This window comes from Felis catus, chromosome B4, assembly GCF_018350175.1.
Source record: "Felis catus isolate Fca126 chromosome B4, F.catus_Fca126_mat1.0, whole genome shotgun sequence".
Classification (NCBI taxonomy): Eukaryota; Metazoa; Chordata; class Mammalia; order Carnivora; family Felidae; genus Felis; species Felis catus.
In genome coordinates, this window is record NC_058374.1 from 26,149,645 (window position 1) to 26,166,982 (window position 17,338).

The 17,338-nt window shown below is 38.7% G+C and overlaps 1 long non-coding RNA gene across 4 annotated transcripts in view; it reads left to right on the plus strand.

The window, feature by feature from the left end:
• LOC109501369 overlaps nucleotides 1-17,338 on the plus strand; it is a 95,035-nt gene that overhangs the window by 52,708 nt on the left and 24,989 nt on the right. For all 4 annotated transcript variants that reach the window (XR_006600372.1, XR_006600373.1, XR_002743694.2 and 1 more), the window contains one exon: nucleotides 16,477-16,580. This is a non-coding gene — a long non-coding RNA (uncharacterized LOC109501369). The remainder of the gene's footprint in view (nucleotides 1-16,476; nucleotides 16,581-17,338) is intronic.

Genomic DNA, 17,338 nt, shown 5'->3' on the forward strand with positions numbered 1-17,338 from the left:
TGTGTAATTTTTTTCAAATTCTATTTTACTTCCATCATTTTATTTTAGTCTACTTCAGTGTATTCACCTTTTCAAATTTTCAAAAGATTTCCTTTTTTTTTTCTTTTTTCCCTTTTTCGCTTCTTTTCTTTTTCTTGAATGAAGAAAGAGAAAACCTTCATTTTTACTTTCAATTTCTATTAAAAATATTTTTCTTTTAATTTTTTTTACTATATTTTTTGCTTTTATGTAAATTTTTTCATATTCTATTTTACTTCCATCATATTTTAGTCTACTATAGTGTATTCACTTTTTCAGATTCTCAAACGATTTCCTCTTTTTTCTCCCCACTCTTTTTTTTCTATAATCTGTCAAACCACTTTCAACACCCAGATCAAAACACAGCTAGGATCTAGCATCATTTATTTAATTTGTGTGTGTATGTGTGTAAGTTTAATTTTTTTAATTTTAATATTTTTTTAATTTTATTTTTTCTTTTAATTTTTCTACCTCATTAATTCCTTTTCTCCCTTCAAAAAGACAAAATGAAGGAGTTCACCCCAAAAGAAAGAGCACAAAGAAACGACAGCCAGGAATTTAACCAACACAGATGCAAGCAAGATGAATTTCAAGTCACGATAATAAGAATACTAGCTGGAGTCAAAAATAGATTAGAATCCCTTTTTGCAGAGATGAAGTAAAAAATAGAATGAAATTAAAAATGTTATAACTGAGCTGCAATTGGGGCGCCTGGGTGGTGCAGTCGGTTAAGCATCCGACTTCAGCCAGGTCACGATCTCGCGGTCCGTGAGTTCGAGCCCCGCGTCAGGCTCTGGGCTGATGGCTCGGAGCCTGGAGCCTGTTTCCGATTCTGTGTCTCCCTCTCTCTCTGCCCCTCCCCCATTCATGCTCTGTCTCTCTCTGTCCCAAAAATAAATTAAAAATGTTGAAAAAAAATTAAAAAAAAAATAACTGAGCTGCAATCACAGATGGATGCAGCGGTGGCAAGGATGTATGAGGCAAAACAGAGAATCAGTGATATAGAGGACAAACTTATAGAGAATAACAAAGCAGAAAAAAAGAGGGAGATTAAGGCAAAAGAGCACGATTTAAGACTTAGAGAAATCAGTGAATCATTAAAAAGGAACAACATCAGAATCATAGAGGTCCCAAAAGAGGAAGAGAGAGAAATAGGAATAGACGGGTTATGTGAGCAAATCATAGCAGGAAACTTTCCTAACCTGGGGAAAGACACAGACATCAAAATCCAGGAAGCACAGAAGACCCCCATTAGATTCAACAAAAACCGACCATCAACAAGGCATATCATAGTCAAATTCACAAAACACTCAGGTAAGGAGAGAATCATGAAAGCAGCAAGGGAAAAAAAAAAGGCCCTAACCTACAAGGGAAGACAGATCAGGTTTGCAGCAGACATCCGCATAAACTTGGTAGGCCAGAAAGGAGTGGCAGGATATATTCAATGTGCTGAATCAGAAAAATATGCAGCCAAGAATTCTTTATCCAGCAAGGCTGTCATTCAAAATAGGAGGAGAGATAAAAAGGTTCCCAAACAAAAATGAGTTTGTGACCACTAAACCAGCCCTGCATGAAATTTTAAGGGGACTCTCTGAGGGGAGAAAAGATGGAAAAAAAATTACACACACACACACACACACACACACACACACACACACACACACCAAAAGCAACAAAGATTAGAAAGGACCAGAGAACACCACCAGAAACTCCCAACTCTACAAGCATCATAATGGCAATAAATACATATCTTTCAGTACTCACTCTAAACGTCAGTGCACTCCATGCTCCAATCAAAAGACATAGGGTAATAGAGTGGATAAGAAAACAAGATCCATCTATATGCTGTTTACAAGAGACCGACTTCAGACCTAAAGACAACATCAGATTGAAAATAAGGGGACAGAGAACCATCTATCATGCTAATGGTCAACAAAAGAAAGCCAGCGTAGCCATACTTATATCAGACAATCTAGACTTTAAAATAAAGACTGTATCAAGAGATGCAGAAGGGCATTATATCATGATCGAGGGGTCTATCCACCAAGAAGACCTAGCAATTATAAACATTTTTGCGCCAAATGTGGTAGAACCCAAATATATAAATCAATCACAAACATAAAGCAACTCATCGATAGTAATACCATAAGAGTAGGAGACTTCAACACCCCACTTACAGCAATGGACAGATCATCTAATCAAAAAAATCAACAAGGAACAATGGTTTTGAATGACACACTTGACCAGATGGACTTAACAGATATATTCAGAACATTTCATCCTAAAGCAGCCGAACGTACATTCTTCTCCAGTGCACATGGAATGTTCTCCAGAATAGACCACATATTGGGACACAAATCAGCCCTCAGCAAGTACAAAAAGATCGAGATCATACCATGCATATTTTCAGACCACAATGCTATGAAACTCGAAATCAACCACAAGAAAAAATTTGGAAAGGTAGCAAATACTTGGAGACTGAAGAACATCCTACTAAAGAATGAATGGGCTAACCAAGAAGTTAAAGAGGAAATTAAAAGGTATACGGAAGCCAATGAAAATGATAACACTACAACCCAAAACCTCTGAGACACAGCAAAGGCGGTCATAAGAAGAAAGTATATAGCAATCCAGGCCTTCCTAAAGAAGGAAGAAAGATCTCAGATATACAACCTAACCTTACGCTTTAAAAAGCGGGAAAAAGAACAGCAAATAAAACCCAAAAACAGCAGAAGACAGGAAATAATAAAGATTAGAGCAGAAATTAATGCTATCAAAACCAAAACAAACAAACAAACAAACAAACCAGAACAGATCAATGAAACCAGAAGCTGGTGCTTTGAAAGAATTAACAAAATTGATAAACCACTAGCCAGCTTGATCAAAAAGAAAAAGGAAAGGACCCAAATAAATAAAATCAAGAATGAAAGAGGAGAGATCACAACCAACACAGCAGAAATAAAAACAATAATAAGAGAATATTATGAGCAATTATATGCCAATAAAATGGGCAATCTGGAAGAAATGGACAAAAATTCCTAGAAACATATACACTACCAACACTGAAACAGGAAGAAATAGAAAATTTGAACAGACCCATAACCAGTAAGGAAATCAAATTAGTAATCAAAAATCTGCCAAAAAACAAGAGTCCAGGGCCAGATGGCTTTCCAGGGGAATTCTGCCAAACATTTAAGGAAGAGTTAACACCTATTTTCTTGAAGGTGTTCCAAAAAATAGAAATGGAAGGAAAATTTGCAAACTCTTTCTATGAAGCCAGCCTTACCTTGATTCCAAAACCAGACAGAGACCCCACTAAAATGGAGAACTATAGACCACTTTCCCTGATGAACATGGATGCAAAAATCCTCAACAAGATATTAGCCAACCGGATCCAACAATACACTAAAAAAATTATTCACCACGACCAAGTGGGATTTATACCTGGGATGCAAGGCTGGTTCAATATCCACAAAACAATTAACATGATTCATCACATCAATAAAAGAAAAGACAAGAACCATATGATCTTCTCAATAGATGCAGAGAAAGCATTTGACAAAATACAGCATCCTTTTTTTTTTTAAAGGATTTTTTTTTCAATGTTTATTTATTTTTGGGACAGAGAGAGACAGAGCATGAACGGGGGAGGGGCAGAGAGAGAGGGAGACACAGAATCGGAAGCAGGCTGCAGGCTCTGAGCCATCCGCCCAGAGCCTGATGCGGGGCTCGAACTCCCAGAACGCGAGATCGTGACCTGGCTGAAGTCGGACGCTTAACCGACTGCGCCACCCAGGCGCCCCCAGCATCCTTTCTTGATAAACATCCTCAAGAAAATAGGGATAGAAGGAGCATACCTCGAGATCATAAAAGCCATATATGAACAATCCAATGCTAATATCCTCCTCAATGGGGGAAAAACAGAGAGCTTTCCCCCTAAGGTCAGGAACAAGACAGGGATGTCCACTCTCGCCACCATTATTCAACATATAGTATTGGAAGTCTTAGCCTCTGCAATCAGACAACACAAAGAAATAAAAGGCATCCAAATCAGCCAGGAGGAAGTCAAACTTTCACTCTTTGCAGATGACATGATACTCTATATGGAAAACCCAAAAGATTCAACCAAAAAACTGAAAGAATGGATTCATGAATTTAGCAAAGCTGCAGGATATAAAATCAATGCACAGAAGCCGGTTGCATTCCTGTACACCAACAATGAAGCAACAGAAAGAGAAATCAAGGAATCAATCCCATGTACAGTTGCACAAAAAACCATAAAACACCTAGGAATAAATTTAACCAAAGAGGTGAAAAATCTCTTTTGAAAACTATAGAAAAGCTTATGAAAGAAATTGAAGAAGACACAAAAAAAATGGAAAAAGATTCCGTGCTCTTGGATAGGATAAACAAATATTGTTAAAATGTTGATACTACCCAAAGCTACCTACATATTCAATGCAATCCCTATCAAAATAACACCAGCATTCTTCACAGAGCTAGAACAAATAATCCTAAAATTTGTATGGAACCAGAAAAGACTCCAAATAGCCAAAGCAACCTTGAAAAAGTAAACCAAAGCAGGAGGCATCACACTCCCAGACTTCAAGCTATACTACAAAGGTGTAATCATCAAGACAGTATGGTATTGGCACAAGAACAGACACTCAGATCAATGGAACAGAATAGAGAACCCAGAAATGGACCCACAAACGTATGGGCAACTCATCTTTGACAAAGCAGGAACGAATATACAATGGAATAAAGACAGTCTCTTCAGCAAGTAGTGCTGGGAAAACTGGACAGCGACATGCAGAAGAATGAACCTGGACCACTTTCTTACACCATACACAAAAATAAACTCAAAATGGATGAAAGACCTCAATGTAAGACAGGAAGCCATCAAAATCCTTGGGGAGAAAGCAGGCAAAAACCTGTTTGATCTTGGCTGCAGCAACTTCTTACTCAACACGTCTCTGGAGGCAAGGAAAACAAAAGCAAAAATGAACTATTGGGACCTCATCAAAATAAAAATATTCTGCACAGTGAAGGAAACAATCAGCAAAACTAAAAGGCAACCGGCAGAATAGGAGAAGAAATTTGCAAATGACGTATCAGATAAAGGGTTAGTATCCAAAATCTATAAAGAACTTCTCAAACTCAACACCCAAAAAACAAATAATCCAATGAAGAAATGGGCAAAAAACATGAATAGACACTTCTCCAAAGTGGATGTCTATCCAGATGGCCAACCGACACATGAAAAAATGCTCCACATCACTCATCATCAGGGAAATACAAATCAAAACCACATTGAGATACCACCTTACACCTGTCAGAATGGCTAACATTAACAACTCAGGCAACAACAGATGTTGGCAAGGATGTGGAGAAAGAGGGTCTTTTTTGCATTATTGGTGGGAATGCAAGCTGGTGCAGCCACTCTGGAAAATAGTATGGAGGTTCCTCAAAAAACTAAAAATAGAACTACCCTATGACCCAGAAATTACACTACTAGGCATTTATCCAAGGGATACAGGTATGCTGTTTCACATGCACCCCCATGTTTATAGCAGCACTATTAACAATAGCCAGAGTATGGAAAGAGCCCAAATGTCCATCGATGAATGGATAAAGAAGATGTGGTGTATATATATACAATGGAGTATTACTCAGCAATCAAAAAGAATGAAACCTTGCCATTTGCAACTACGTGGATGGAACTGGAGGATATTATGCTAAGTGAAATTAGTCAGAGAAAGACAAAAATCATATGACTTCTCTCATATAAGGACTTTAAGAGACAAAACAGATGAACATAAGGGAAGGGAAATAAAAATAATATAAAAACAGGGAGGGGGACAAAACAGAGGAGACTCATAAATACGGAGAACAAACTGAGGGTTACTGGAGGGGGTTTGGGAGGGGGGATAGGCTAAATGGGTAAGGAGCACTAAGGAATCTACTCCTGAAATCATTGTTGCACTATATGCTAACTAATTTGGATGTAAATTTAAAAAAATAAAAGATAAAATTAAAAAAATTTATATAGGAATAATATATATAAAAAAACAAAAACAGAACTCATCTCTCCCCTCTGCTTGACCTCTAACTTCTAGTCAATCACACATCCTGCGGATCTTGCCTACCAAAGAGTTCTCTCCATCTCTATCACCTCTCTGTATTTAAACCATATTTAAGATGTTTGTCACTTCCCCATGTATTAAGTATTTCTTTTCCTCCTCAAATTAAAGCTTCTTATAGGCCTCCAGAAGGCCTAATATGGAAACATGGCCTAGCCAAATTATACTGCCTCCTCTCATGATCAGATTCTTTTATTGCCTTCTCATTGCCAATAGCATCATTTCTCAAATTGTCAACCACGTAATATCTGCATCAGGCTCACCTAAGGTGTTTGTGACAATGCTAATTCTCATTGGTAATCAGAATCAGTGATTATACTGGTAATTTTACCCAACCATATTATCCAGCTGGTGCCTAGATGTTTTCCCACATGTACCTCAGTGATACAGACATAAAAATTTTGGAAGCTCTGGTCCATTTACACACCAGGACCCTCCTATTCCTAGCTCTTGCCTTTCCCATCTTATTTTTTACTATTCCTTGACTTTAGCTCCATGCTTTGGTAATCCTAAATGCCTGTATTATCCCATACTGTGTGCATCTCCTGTTTGATTTTCTCTTGTCTCTACTGAAACACTCAGCTTCCTCCCATCACTCTCTACCCCCTTTGCCTGGTTTTCTCCTATTTAACCACTGAGATTCACTTCAAATTTCCTCTTTTGCAGTAGTTTTTAGTGTTCTACCCTCAAATTCCTCTGCTTTTTTATATCTGGTCTCCTTTGCAACAGGTTAGATCCCCTCTTGAGCTTCCACATGTATATCTCTATTATTGCTCTTATCCTTGGTCTCAGAGTTCACAATTTGTGAGCCTCTTCTTTCCTGTACAATGTGAGGACCTTGAAGTCAGGGAATGTGTCCTGTTCAGTTCACTAATCCTCCTCCTGAGCATAGGTTGGATATAGAGTAGGCACTCAAATGTTTCTTCCATAAATGAAATATGCATACTGTGGATACTCCCTATCCTTATTTTTTTCTATCCTTGTGAGCTTTTCTCTGCTTCAGAAATGGGAAATTGTTCATGATATAAGCAGACAAAGGTGCAGAGGTAGGGCACAAATGGTAAGAGAGGAGTGAGGAAGTAGAAGATGAAATTAATAGTGATGGCATTAAAGATGAACAGAGAAGGAAGATGCTCAAGCTGCTCATGGAAAAGAGACATTAAGGCCATTATGATAGTGGAGGGAGAAGGTCATGAGCTTCTGAACAATGGCAACATTCTTCTCTGTTTTCCTAGTTTGTTAAGAATTTTTATCATGAGAGGGTGTTGGATTTAATCAAATGCTTTTTTGCATTTGTTGAATGATGGTGTGATTTTTTTTTTTATCCTTCATTCTGTTAATGTGGTTGTGTTACATTCATTGATTTTCATATGCTGAGCCATTGTTGTAAGCTGGGATAAATCCCATTTGTTCATGGTACATAATTCCTCTTACTATGCTGTTAAATTTGGTTTGTTCAGGATTTTTTGCATCTGTGTTCATTAGGGATATTGGTCTATAATTTTCTTATAGTGTCCTTATCTGTCTTTGGTATCAGGTTAATGCTGGCCTCATAAAATAAATTTGGCAATATTCCCTCTGATTCAGTTTTTGGAATAGTTTGAGAAGTATTGGCATTAATTATTCTTTATTTTATTTTATTTTATTTTTATTTTTTGTCAGAGGGAGCATTAGTTACTCTTTAAATGTTTGGTAGAATTGGCCAGTGAAACCATCTGGTCCTGGGCTTTTCTTTGTTGGGAGGTTTTGTCTACTGATTCAATTTCCTTGCTAGTTATATAAGTCTGTTCAGGTTTTATATGTCTTCATGAGTCAGTTTTTATAGGTTGTGTCTTTCTAGGAACTTATCCATTTTTTCTATGTTATCCAGTTTGTTGGTATATATAAAGGCCATATATGAAAATACCTAAAAATATAAAACTCCTAGAATACAGCATAGAGAAAATCCTCATGACATTGGTCTTGGCAGTGATTTCTTGGATATGACATCAGAAGCACAGCAAAAGACACAGTGAATGGAGTGAAAAGGCAGTCTATGGAATGGGAGAAAATACTTGTATAACATTTATCTGTTAAGGTATTGATTTCTAAAACATATAAAAAAGTTCCTACAACTCAATAGCTAAAAACAACCTGATTTAAAAAATGGGCTAAGGACTTGAATAGGAATTTTTACAAGGTCATGCAAATGACCAACAGGTGTATGAAAAGATGCTTAATGTCATTTGCCATCAGGGAAATGCAAATCAAAACCACAATGTGATACCACCTCACATGTTAGTATGGCTGTTACAAAACCAAACCAAAAGAAACAAGTGTGGATGTGGAGAATGTGGAGAGATTGGAACCCTTGCACATCATTGTTGGTGAGGAAGCAAAATGGTGCAGTTGAAATATAGAGGTTCCTCATAAAATTAAAAATAGAACTACCATAGGACTTAGCAATTCTACTTCTGGATATTTACCCAAAGGAACTGGAATCAGAATCTTGAAGAGATGACTCCACACCCATGCTAATTGAAGCATTATTTACAGTAGCCAAGATGTGGAAACAACCTAAATTTCCATCAATGGAAGAAAGAATTTTTTAAAATGTGGTACATACTGGGGCGCTGGGTGGCTCAGTCAGTTAAGTGTCTGACTTCAGCTTGTTGCATCTACACAACTCCTGAAACAGAATGCTACGGGCACCAGTGACAGTCACAACAAAGTTTATTACAATGAGAGGCAAGGCCGACACTCTTGATAAGAGTGCAGCCCCGAGCAGCCAGGGTACAGGGTTTTTATGGCCGATCACATCATTTTATCATCACCTGGGAACAGAACAGAGAATTCCCAGATGAGTTAGAAACAGTTGCTGGATGAGGTGATTATTTTAGACTTTCTGCCGCTAAGTTGCAACCAGTGGATCTCCTTGACCTTGCCTCTCATGCTCTTTTCTTTGAACTTCTGTTTCCTTAGTTGGTAAAGCCGGATTTACAAGAGTATGAAGCGTAATTTACAAGAGTAAAGCAAGGCTGTTATCTCTTGACCTTCAGTGTCAGAACAAAGCTGTTATTTTTCAAGCTACGCCATTAGCCCTACACTAAAATTTAACCCTTACAATCTCATGTCATGATCTCACAGTTTGTGAGTTCAAGTCCCGCATCGGGCTCTGTGCTGACAGCTTGGAGCCTGGAGTCTGCTTCAGATTCTGTGTCTCCCTCTCCGCCCTTCTCTGTCTCCTGCTCACGCTCTGTCTCTCCTTCAAAAATAAATAAACGTTAAAAAAATTTTTTTAAATGTGGTACATGCTTATAATGGAATATTATTCAGCCTTAAAAAAGAAGGAAATCCTGGAATATGTGACAACATGGACAAACTTTGAGGACATTATGCTAGGTGAAATAAACCAGTCATAGAAGGATAAATACTATACAATTCCACTTCTTTGAAGCATCTAAAATAGTCAAACTCATTGAGGCAAAGAATAGAATGGTGACTGGGAGAAATGAAAATGGGGAGTTGCTAATTAGTGGGTATAAAATTTCTGTTTTTATTCCAAAAAGTAGAAGAGGAAGGAGAACTTCCAAATTCATTCCTGGAGGCTAGAATCACCCTTATACCGATACCAGATAAAGACACTACAAAAAAAGAGCTATAGGACTGTATCTCTGATGAACATAGGTGCAAGAATCCTCAATAAGATACTAGCAAACCAAATCAAACAATACAGTAAAAAAAAAATCATTCACCACAATCAAGTGGGATTTATTTCTGGGATACAAGGGTGATTCAGTATTTGCACATCAACCAATGTGATATATTACATCAACGAGAGAAAGGATAAAAACCATATGATCACTTCAATAGATGCAGAAAAAGCACTTGGCAAAGTACAAAATTCACTCATGATAAAAATACTCAACAAAGTAGGCTTAGAGGCAACATACGTCAACACAATAAAGTCCATATATGAAAAACCCACAGATGACATCATACTTAATGGTGAAAAGCTGAGAGCTTTTTCCTTAAGATCAGGAACAAGATAAGGATGTCCACTCTCACCACTTTTATTCAACATAGCCCTAGCAATCAGATAAGAAAATTAAGTCCTAGCCACAGCAATCAGACAAGAAAAAGAAAGAAAAGGCATCTAAACTGGTAAGGAAGAAGTAAAACTTTTGCTATTTGCAGATGACATGATACTATATACAGAAAACCCTAAACAGTCCACTGAAAACTTCTAGAACTGATAAAGGAATTAAGTAAGGTCACAAAATTAAAAAATCAGCATATAGAAATCCATTTCATTTCTATACACTAATAATAAAGTAGCAGAAAGAGAAATTAAGAAAACAATCCCATTTATAATTGCACCAAAAACAATAAAAATACCTAGGAATAAACTTAACCAAGGAGATGAAAGACCTATACTCTGAAAACTGTAAGACACTGATGAAAGAAATTGAAGAGGATACGAACAAATGGAAAGATATCCCATGCTCAATATTTGAAGAACAAATATTTCTTAGATGTCCATACTACCCAAAGCAATCTACATATTTAATGCAATTCCTATCAAAATACCAACAGCATTTTTCACAGAACTGGAACAAATAATCCTAAAATTTGTTTAGAACCACAAAAGACCCTGAATAGCCAAAGCAATCTTGTAAAAGAACAACACTGAAGTATCACAATCCCAGATTTCAAACTATACTACAAAGCTGTAGTAACCAAAACAGTATGGTATTGGCACAGAGACTATTGCAAATATGGTGGAGTAGGAGGACCCTGGGCTCACTTTGTCTCATGGGTACACCTAGATAATACCCACATTGGTGAAAATAACCTGGAAGATGACCTGGAGACTTGCAGAACAAACTCTCCACAGCTCAACACAGACAAGAAGCCACATGGAAGAGGGTAGGAATGGTGGAGATGCAGTTGAGCACTAAATGGACTTGTGGGGCATTCCATGGGAAGGAGGGAGCCATGGGCATAGAGAGGGAAGAAACATTACTCTCACATCAGGGGAGACCATGCGGGGAAGAAAAATCCCAATAACATTTGGCTTTGAAAACCAGAGGGGCTGAATCTTGTGAGTTCTTACAACCAGTAGAACTTAAAACCTGGAATTTTAAAAATCATCAACTCAGTTTTCAGGGAGCTGGGAGGGTAAGAAGAAACTGGGTCCTTGCCCTTAAAGAGACAGGAGATAGAGGGTAGAACCAGTAGTTTGAAAAATGCTTAGGGCTAGAGGAGAGAGTGGTTTACTCATCTCAGAGTGTGTCCAGGAGGGACAGAGATTGGTGGGGGACTCCTCCAGGAACAAAGGAGCTGGCAAATGCCACTTTCCTCCTCTACCCCCCAGCCTAGATACCCAGCTACTTCTAGGAACCAGTGCCAAGACTTGCCACCTAACTTGCTTGCACTGTAGCCTGCCATCCCCTCACCCCAGCTCCCACATTGTGCTTTTGTGGATCCACCCCTCCAGACTGAACTGCTTCAGTCCTGGTGCTGCAGGGCCCCTCCCACAGGGGACTACCAGCCCACAAACGTTGCTAACCCTGCCTCTCTAGCCCCTATGCATGTTGTGGCTCCACCCCTTCCCAAACGCTCTTGGCCAGATCCCATCAAAGCAGTACCAGAAGCCTGGCACTGTGCAAGTAGCCCATACAAGGGCCAACACCACTCCAAAGTGAGTCCTGCCCCAGGGAGAGGGGGAGATAACCACATACACCAGACTGACTGTGGCCCCAACAGTGGGCTGGGGCAGACAGCTGGTCTGACTGCAGGCCCTGCCCACCACCCGTCTCAGGGGACAGCATAGGGAAAGTGCCCTGTAGTTTGGCACTACTTCATCTCTAGCAAATACCTGGTCTGACCCAACTAAAGCCCAGGGTAGCCCCAGAATGGCCCACTAACACAGGGACCAGACCCAGCCCACAGCAGACAAAGAGAACCATTACACATGACTGGACTGAAGGTAAACACAGCTCAGCCCACAATAGTAACACACATAGGAGATACCCCTGAAGTGCCATTTTCTAGTGAAAAGGAGACATTGCACTGTGGGGAACTACAGGACCTATTCTTCACAAAGCCACTACTTTCAAGAACAGGAGATGTAGCTAACTTTCCTAACACGTAGAAACAGACATAGCAATAGATAAAATGAGGAGACAGAAGAATATGTCCCACATGAAAGAATAGAACAAAATCATAGCAAGAGACCTAAGCAAAATGGAGGTAAGTAATATGTCTGGAAAAGAATGTAAAGTAATGGCCATAAAGATACTCACTAGACTTGAGAAAAGAATGGAGGACCTCAGAAGAGACCCTCAAAAAAGAGAAGACATAAAAAAGAACCAATCTGAGATGATAAACTCAATAAATGAAATTAAATATAGACTACCTTCGGGGTGCCTTGGTGACTCAGTTGGTTAAGCTTCTGGCTTTGGCTCAGGTCATGATCTCGATGGTTCATGGGTTCAAGCCCCATATTGGCTCTCTGCTGTCAGCACGGAGCCAGCTTTGGATCCTCTGTCTCCCTCTGTCTCTCCCCCTCCCCCACCCCTTGCACACTCTCTCTTTCTCTCTCAAAAATAAACATTAAAAAAAATAGACTACCTGAAATAAATAGTATACAAGAGAAAACCAAAGAATGGATCAGTGACCTGGAGGACAAAGTAATGGAAAATAATCAAGCTGAGCAGGTGATGCAAAATGAGAATAAACACCATCAAGCATAATAATAGTCACATTATAGGAATCCCAGAATGAGAAACAAGAGAAAAGGGAGCAGAAAATTTATTTGAAGAAATAATAGCTGAAAGTTTTCTGAATCTGGAGAAGGAAACAGAAATCCAGATCTAGGAAACACAGAAAACCCCCAACAAAATCAACCCAGAGAGATCCACACCAAGACACACAGTAAATGAAATAGCAAAAAAATAGTGATAAAGAGAGAATTTTAAAAGCAGCAAGAGAAAAGGAAAGCAGTTACATACCAGGGAAATGCCATAAATCTGTCAGTGGATTTTTCAGCAGAAACTTTACAGGCCAGAAGGGAGTGGGGCAGGATATATACAAAGTACTGAAAGGAAAAAATCTGCAGGTAAGAATACCCTATCCATCAAGGCCATCATTCAGAATAGAAGGAGAGACAGAGTTTCCCAGACAAACAAAAGTTAAAGGAATTCCTGACCACTAAACCAGGAGCAAAACTAGCCACTTCCCCATCACACATGGTGCCATTGGCCTTCCCAAAACCACAGTCCAGCTGCCCTCCTGCTCAAGTCAGTGTGCACTGCTGCCTGCTCATAACAAGTCAACACACCTTCACCTCAGATCAACAGGGACTCAAGCTGAGACTGTCCCCCCTCAAATTATAGACCCTGTACTGAACTTTGTGCATAACAGTGGGTATAATTATAACAGAAGGAAGCAACTCAAATGGTGATGCCAATTCTCTGGAATATATAATGGACAAAAAGAGTGTGCTGGGCTCAGAACATCTTCAACAAGCATATCAAAGAACAATACATTCCGGTTATTAAAAGAAACCACCACCACCCACACACAAAAACAAACAGTAAAAACCACTATGGTACTGGCATAAGAAAATCGACATAAACATCAATAGAACAGTATAGAGATCCCAGATAAACGCATGATTATATGGTCAATTAACCTTTGACAAAGTAGGAAAGAATCTGCAATGGGAAAGACAGTCTCTTCAACAACTGGTGTTGGGAAAACTGGACAGTAACATGCAGAAGAATGAAACTGGACCACTTTCTTACACCATAAATAAATTCAAAATGGATTAAAGTCTTAAATGTGTGACCTGAAACCCTCAAAATCCTAGAAGAGAGCACAGGCAATAATTTCTGATATCATCTGTAGCAACATTTTTCTGGATATCTCCTAATGCAAGGAAAACAAAAGCAAAAGTAAACTATTGGGACTACATCAAAATAAAAAGCTTCTGCAAAGTGAAGGAAACAATCAGCAAAACAAAAAGCCTACTGAATAGGAGAAGATATTTGCAAATGACATATTCAGTAAAGAGTTAGTATCCAAAATACGTAATTTATGCAACTTAACACCAAAAAACCCCAAATAACCCAACTAAAAAATGGGCAGAAGACATGAACAGACATTTCTCCAAAAAAAAGACATCCAGATGGTCAACAGACACATGAAAAGATGCTCAACATCTCTCAACATCAGGGAAATGAAAAATCAAAACCACAATGAGTTATCACCTCACACCTGTCAGAATGGCCGATATTAAACACAAGAAACAAATGCTGGTGAGGATGTAGAGAAAAAGGAACGCTCTTGCACTATTGGTGGGAATTTAAACTGGTGCAACCACTCTGGAAAACTGTATAGAGGTTCCTCAAAAAAGTAAAAATAGAATTACCATATGATCCAGTAATTCCACTACTGGGTATTTATCCAAAGAATAGGAAAACACTAATTTGAAAAGATACATGCACCCCTGTGTTTATTGCAGCATTATTTACAATAGCTAAATTATGGAAGCAGCCTGTGTCCATTGACAGATGAATAGATAAGGAAAACGTGGTATACAATGGAATATTACTCAGTTATAAAAAAAGAATGACATCTTCCTAGTTGCAACAACGTGGATGGTTCTAGAGAGTATAATGCTAAGTGAAATAAGACAGAGAAAGACAAATACCATATGATTTCACTTACATGTGTAATTTAAGAAACAAACAAAGACTCTGAACTATAGAAAACAAAGAGATAGTTATACGAGGAGATGTGGGGGTGGGGGATTGGTGGGAGAAATAGGTGAAGGGGATTAAGAGTACACTTTCTGTGGTGAGCACAGAGTAATGTATAGAAGTGCTGAATCACTATATCATACTCATGAAACTAACACTGTAGGTTAATTACACTAGAATTAAAATTTGAAAGCTCCAGTTTTATACGGTAAATAAGTTTAGATATCTGTTGTACAATATTGTGCCTATAGAGGATGCTACTATATTGTACACCTACAGGTCTGTTAAGAAGATAGACCTTATATTGAGTGTTGTTACCATGATAAAATAAAAAGGGAGAGAGATGTTAGAATGAAGCTAAGAGATTTGATAGGATTCAGTGGCAGAATGTATGTTGGGGGTGAACATCCTAGTTTTCTATTTCCGCATAACACTCTGCCACAGAGTTAGCAGTTTTGAACAATGATCATTTTTAGCTCACATTTCTGTAGGTCAGAAGCTCAGACGTGGTGTGGCTGAGTTCTCTGCTCAGGGTCCCGTAAGGCCAAAGTCAAGGTAACGGCGGTGCTTACTGCTCATTTCTTCAGGGTCCATTTACAAGTTCGTGTGGTTGTTGAAAAAATTCAGTCCCTCACGATTGTAGGGCTGCCATTGCAATCCTAGCTTTCTTCTGTCAGCCAGGGGCTACTCTCAGCTCCTAGAAGTCACCTGCGTTCATTGACGTGTGGTCCTCTCCATCTTCAGAGCCAGAAACAGAGAATCTCCTTAGTGTCAGATCCTTCTCACACTTCAAATCTTTTTTCTTTCCTTCCTTCTTTTTTTTTTTCTTTCTTTTCTTTTTTTCAGGAAAAGTTTAGTCCCTTTTAAGGCCATGCCTGATTAGGCCAGAATAATCTACTTTACTTAAAATCAACTGATTTGGAATCTTGGTTACAAACGCCACATGCTTTTACAGCAGCACCTACATTAGTGTTTGATTGAAAAACTGAGGGAAGGTGTTTGTACACCAAAGGGTGGAGGTTCTGGGGGTCATCTCTTAAGTCTGCCTCCGACAGTGAAGAGTAAGGAGGGGTTAGCGTAGACTGGGAGAGTCTAACTGGACATATTGGAGGGACTGTGGAGCCATTAACTATGGCTGAGAATACAGAAAGCAGAGGGATTTTGGTAGGAAGGTGAGTTCAAATTTAGGTACGTGAGGTAAAGAGTTTAACAGAATAAAATCTCAACTAAGTAATATTTTGCATATAAGAATGTCTCCTGCCAGCCTTACAAGGGCTGAGCCCCCATAGTATTTTTTTTTTTTTTTTTTTAGGAATATTAAAGCTACTGGTGAAAAAGACATAAGTTATGAAGAGGAACTGATCATTAGGGACTATGAGGATGAAAGAAGTCTACTTTATAAAAATATTTTGTTCATCTCAGCTATGTGAAAGTTCTAAAGAATATTCTCTAACTCATGATGGGTTATATAAAATGTGCCCAAAAAGGAGGGCTTGATTTTTATTGTCTTTCTTGAGAGAAGCTGGTCCCACGTTTTCGTTACAGTTGGTATTTCTACCTCACGACAGGAATGGCAGTCTGCTGGATAACCACCTTGCGTATTTCTACCACCTGAAGATCTCCATGTGGAAAGTTCCAAGGTTAATTTTCCGTCTTCCTGAAGAACCTGTCCGTAAGTCTAAAACACCCACTACCCAGGATAGCACTTCCAGAGACTACCAAGGGGTCTTCCGTTGTCCAGTCAAATAAGTTTTCACTGTTTCTCCTACCTTTCCACAAATTCTTGAGCTACCAGGCTTTGTGGTGGGGGAGAGGCGCCCACTGTGGCCAAACCTTTTCTGCATTCATCCTACAGAGATTGGGATACAGGGGCAGACAAACCTAAGGGCAGATAAATACAATGTATCTGACCAGTGTTCCAGAGATATGTGTGGGGTGCCAGAGAGCTCCGAGGATGGAAATGAAGGTCAAAATCCAGCCAATCACAAAATACTCTGTATACTAGGATTGGGTTGTTTTGTGTTGTGTTGTGTTGAAGACAGATGCCTGACACAGTCTTTATGAGTGTGTGTGGTTTTTTATTCTTTCAGAATTTGTCTCACTTTTTGCAGCTTTATTGAGGTAAAAATATTAAATTAACATTTAAAGTGTAATGTAATCCGCTTTGACAAATGTACTACCTGTGAAATTATTACCCTAATTAAAAATAATGAATATATCCATTGGTCCCAAAAGTTTCCTCACACCTTTCATAGTACCTCTCTTCCTTCACCAAACTCTGGCAATCACTGATCTGCTGTCATTATAAATTATTTGGAACTTTCAAAAAATGGAACCATACATGATGTTCTCTTATCTTGTCTAGCTTTGTTCATTCAGCATAATGGTTTTAAGATTCTTCCATATTGTTACATGTTTCATTAGTGTACT